Source organism: Quercus lobata, chromosome 3 (assembly GCF_001633185.2).
Source record: "Quercus lobata isolate SW786 chromosome 3, ValleyOak3.0 Primary Assembly, whole genome shotgun sequence".
In the NCBI taxonomy this organism is placed as follows: Eukaryota; Viridiplantae; Streptophyta; class Magnoliopsida; order Fagales; family Fagaceae; genus Quercus; species Quercus lobata.
In genome coordinates, this window is record NC_044906.1 from 65,435,182 (window position 1) to 65,441,181 (window position 6,000).

A 6,000-nucleotide genomic window follows, 5' to 3' on the forward strand; every position below is an offset into this window, starting at 1 on the left:
GTTTTTGTCCCTATCGTCAATGCCCTAATGGCAAAGTCCTAGGTGGCAGACGGAACACCCTATTAGCTGACGTGGCAATTAAAAATATTATTTGGCTTTTTTTAAATGCCACGTCAGCATTTTAATTTTTTTATTATAAAAAGTCATGTTAGCAAATTTAAACCAAAAAAGAAAATAAATTAAAAAATAAAACTTAAATTAAAAACACAAACCCAGACAGATCTAAAACAAACCCAGAAATAAAATAAATTAAAAACAAACATTAAAACCTAAATAAAATATATAAAACCAAAATTTCATTTTCTTATCTCTCTCTCCCTCTCGGGTCAAACTCACAAGTAGTGTGATCTATTTATCTCTCTCTCTGTCCATTACAATCTGCATCATCGACGATGACACGACGGCATTAACATCGACATCGACGACTCCTCCGTGGCCAACTCCTCCACCGCTACTGTTCCTCCAACTCAAACCCATTCTCCACCGCTACCCCGAACTGTTGAGTCTCAAAAAATCCCTCCTTCTTCTTACATTTCCGATTCTTTCTCTCTCAGCGGAGTCATGGTGTTTGTTATTTTGGGAAATGGGTTTGATTGGCAGGATGATGGTGGTTTTGGGATCTGTTGGTCGGTGGTGGTGGCGGTGGTTTTGGGATCTGGGTCTGATTGTGGTAGTGGTGGTGGTGGTTTTGGGATCTAGGTTTGTTGGAGATTGGTTTGTTTACTGGGTTTATGGGTTTGATTTGCTGAAGATTTAGGTTTGAGTTCTTGGGTTGCTGGGTTTGATTTGGGAGTTCTTGATTTGTTGGGTTTGAGTTCTTGATTTGCTGGAGATTTGAGTTCTTGGTTTCTTCATTCTTCCTGTTAGCATTTAATTTAATTTTTTCTTCTTGTTTTCATTTATGTCCTAGTGATTTGGGTTTGAGTTCTTGGGCTGCTGGGTTTGTGATCTTGTGATGGGTTTGAGTTCTTGGTTGCTGGGTTTGATTTGGGAAGAATATGAATAATAATTTGTAAAATGAAGAACAAGTTGAAGAACACTAAGAACACTAAGAATTTTTTTTAATTAAAATTTTTAATTAAATTAAATTTAAGGTTTTTTTATAATTTATTTTATTTTTTAAAATTTTCTAACATGGCTTTTAAAAAAAAATTAAAATGGTGACGTGGCATTAAAAAAAAATCCAAAAAATATTTTAATTGCCACATCAACGCCACATTAGCTAATAAGGGGTTCTGTCTGCCACCTAAGACTTTGCCGTTAGGGCACTAACGGTAGGGACAAAAACGAGATCGCATTTTTTATTTTAAGGACTAAAAGCGGTGAAAAAAAAGTTAGGGACAAAAGTAGGAATCGCGTGAAAATGTAAGGACGAAAATAAGTTTTATGCCTTTTTTTTAATGCAAAAAAAAAAAAAAAAAAGTTAAAGTCTTGATAAAGGAAAAAAGGGAAAAAAAAAAGAAAAGAAAAAAGGAAATGTGAAAACGTGGAATAATGCTTAGTTTGAAAATCAACTAGAGTTAAACATGTGAGTTAAATATTGCCTATTTTGTAAGTAAGGTTACACGTGGGGGTTAAAGATGTATTATTACTATGTTATCCTCAAGCTTTATCTTTACTTAAATTTATGATGTAAGGGTATTTTGGAACCAAAAAAAGTCCAGTCCAAACAGGGAAAAACCCTTAAATGGTAGTATAGATACTTTGAAATTTGAGCTAATGACAACGAGGTATAAGATATTTCAAACAGACCAATTTAATTTTTAAAGCCAACTTAGTCTCTAAACAATAGTTAGTAAAATACGGTATGCATTTGATACTGTAAATATATGGATAGGTTTAATTTGGCATCTTTCTAAAGAGTACGTTTAAAAAAACCGGCATAAAAATATGGAGACGGAGAAAGAATACATGTATAATACGAGTATATTACGTTTATTTTTTTTATTTAAAAATTGTAACAAAAATATAGAAACATATGCCTGTATATTTTTAAGATAAATACAATAACTTTTGTATCGTGACCTTTATCTCTTGCCAAATGTGATTTAATCCTTAGAACATCCCAACAAAATTAATTTTTTTTAGAATGATGCTAGGATTATTATAAATTTTACTATATAGATCTAAAAAATTAATGGGCCACCTATTATAAATTTATAAAAGATAATCCAAACACTCATATCTTTGTTTCTTAAAAAAATCACTCATATCTTTTTCTTTTTTCTTTTTTAATTTCTTAAAAACAAAAACATAGTTCTATTATCTTATTGTTAAAGTGACATTAATCGCATTCATTGTCACATTAACTTATGCACTTTTTATGCTAAAATTTGTAATAATTTTATCATTTTTTAAGAACTTAACAATGGTTATTTTGTAAGCTTCTATTTTTTATTTTTGGGTTTACGATTTTAATAAAATAGATATATTAAATATTTTTTTTAGAATCAAATAAATATATCAAAATTTTGATTGGAATACATTTCTAAAAGTGTTTTTTTTTAACCACAACAGAACTTCAAGCAAAACCATTATTGATTTACGTCAGATTGTAATCGAATTGAGGTGTCAAACCAGTAAGTCAGTAAGACAGTAACCACTAACTATGGCTTGAAGAGTTTAATAATATTTTATATAATTGTTTTCGTTAGGGAAGTTACTTTTTAACAAGCCGTAAAAACAAGCCGATATATTCTTGTTCCGTTACAAACGTTTATTATATTTTCAGCCTCAACTTAGCGCGTACAATCCCGTATTATTGCCAATATGACGGGAGACGCGAGTTCTTTTTGCAGATTACGGATGTACACTATTAATACGTTTAAAATCCCACGGCATGAAATTAAAGTTTTTGTTTGTTTTTTTTGGGTAAATCTCATTAACATATTTTGAGAGATATGCTACGTTTATACAGTAATATTTTTACAACAAATCACAAGTGGTTAGTTGTTATTAATTCAAATTTTAAACTAACGTTAAGATTACTTTTTTGCCCCAATAATAATAGCTAGTAACAACTTATCACTTAAGATTTGTTGTAAAAATATTGTAAAAATGTTGTAGACATATCATTTCTCTTTGAGATATAGGCTAATAACAACGAGGTTTGAGATATTTCAAAACTGACTAATTTAATCTTTAAAGCCAACTTAGTTCTCAAACACTATTAAGCTCGTTAGTCATTTTTTTCAATTGTCTTATGAACCAAGTTGTGTTTAGGGACTAAATTAGTTAGTTTTAAAATATCTTAAACCTTGTTGGCATTAGCCCAAACCTTATATATATTAATGGGATTTGCCCTTTTTTTTTTGGCTATTTTATTTTTTGTTTTGAGTAAGCATGAAAATACAAGTTGGGGGCTTAAAATTAGTAGAAGCCCAATTAAATTTTACCTCTCAAAATTTATAAATTAAATCCTATATTTTTTGTGGGTTTCAGTTAGTTCAATAAAAAAAGTCTCTGATAGTTGAATAAGAGATTTAGAGTTCAATTCTCGCTTACACTAAAATCCGATTGTTGTTTTAGTCTGATGATAAAGAGATATCATCAAGAGTGAACGCTATATGTTGAAATTCTTAAAAAAAAAATAAAATCTTACACCTTTTTAATAAAGCATTTTAAGTCAAACCATGCATAAACATATTACACGTGAAACTATTAATGAAAAGGGAAAATAAATAGTATCAGAGTTTGGTTGGAGTCAAGAAAGTGTGAAGATTTTGTAACGGGAAACAAGCCCCGATAAAAGCAATGGCAAAGGAGTGGTTGTTAAGCAACCAAAAGAAAACAATATTCGTCTCCTCTTTTTTATTGGTAAAATCTATGATTTCTGGTTTGTGGAGTTTTGTTTTGATTTGACTAGTGGACTAAAGTAGTTGCTTGGATCATAATACGTTGTAGAATTTCTATAAAATTATCCCACTGAATTTAAATTAAATTAATTTATTTTTATAAAATGATAGGTGTAAGGACACAATTCTTTGGCGGCCCAATAAGGATGTTGGGCTCGCGTACGAAAGATCCCTCACAATATGATTTGTAGAGAGTGGGCTTAAAAAACTAGCCGCTGGTCACGGGGCGATGTCCGATCCTGGTTTTAGAGGAATTCAGGCAGAAAAAGGAGTTGGGCTTGAACATTTAAACCCTAAAATGTCGCACCCTATGGGGTGGGACTCCTCGGAGTTGATCCGAGGACCATTGAGGCCTTTCCCCGGTTATCCAACGACGGACTTTCTTCAGTGAAGTCCGGTGTTTGTTGAGATGTTCTCTCCCATGTGATCCTTCTCTTTTTGGGGGTGGGCCGGGATCCCCTTTAGATTTACTTACTTTCTTCTTTTATACTCGTCCGTGTTGATTGTCCTTCGTCCACGTGTAGGGTCAATCTATACAAGACTGATATTTGTCCCATCAGTCTAATCCCAGAATTGTTGGGTATGGTTGATAAGGCTGCAGAGTACGGCTCTGTCATGTGTTGGGTCTTATCTGGAGGGGTAGTAAGGATAACTTCCCCAAGATATTTTGGATTTCCTCACGAATTCGTCCCTATACCTGTTTTACCCCTTTATTTCGGTGGGATTCAGGATCTGCCGAGGACTGAACCGTCCTCGGCTGCCTCCCAAAAATTGTTTTGTGCTTTGTATTGTAGAACTTGGGCCACAGCTCTCCTCGGATTGGGCCTTCGGACTTCCCAGGAGCAATTGGGCTTGGCCCTTAAATTATTGGGCCCCACAATAGGTATAATATAGTAATATTGTAATAAAATGATTAATTTCTTTTTGGTTATTCTCAATAAATACTAATTATTTTTCATTCTTTTCTTTTAAAATATCCAAACTAAACAATTTAGCTTCATTTGTTCTATTTCATTCATTTCCCTTTCATTCTTTATATTCATTCTATTTTATGAACTTCCGAATGAATTCTTTGAATTTTTTTTAATAGTTCTTTGAAATGAATAAAATCTACATTGGATTTCTTTTTTCATTACCCCATTGTATTATTAGCATATGATCAACTTAACAATAAGGAGTATAAAAGTTACAAACCCACAAATGACTCATTCTATATAAGGTTAAATTATTGATCCAGTCCTTCGATTATAGGGTAAAATTCAATTTGGTCTTTTTAACTTTTATAATCAAGTCAATGTCATCTTTGAATTTAGTTTTTGTTTAAATTTAAATGAAATTAACAAATTTCTTTTAGGTCAAATGATAGTATTTCCAACGAAAACGTTAGCTAAGGAGATGTTGGAAGTTGGCAAGCCAATTAATTGGGAAATGGATGGTATTATCAAAGAAGAAGTTAGACTTCTATTGATAGCTCCTCTTGTAAGCCATTGTTTTGTTGGATTGGGAGATGTGGCAATTTGGTTGCCCATGATGAGCTTGCTAAGTGGGGTATTAATCATTATGGATTGTAAGGGGATTTTGATCTGGGGTGTTCCCCAAGAGGGTTTTAATTGCCCTTAAGAAGGACAAGGTCCTTTTGTAATTTATTTTCTTTTCTTTGTACTTATGCCTTGGGAAAAAAGAAATTAACAGTTAACACTTTGAATGTATAATTCATTTGTCACAGCTAATTTTGTTTAAAAATTTAGGAAGAGGAAATACAATAATGAAATAAACTTTATTTTTAAAACTGAGGAATCAAATTGAAACAATTAACAATTGAGAGACCAAATTAAACTTTACCCAAGAGAGTTAATGGATCAAATTAATAATCTAACCTATAAATGTGTACAAATGAAATGTACAAGTTATTGGTGGAAGAAAACAAATGACACCTTTACAAAACCATCATAACATCCTAGCCTAAATTAATTAAAGATTTAGGAAACTTTCATAACAAACTAGCCTTCTTTGTCGAGAGTCAACTGGTTAGCACCCCTTCTCCAACTATCAAATTATCAACAACAACAACAACCAAAAAAAAAAAAAAACTAGCTCACTTCACAAGTAGCTAAAAATGATGAAAAACACACCAAACCTTAAACCC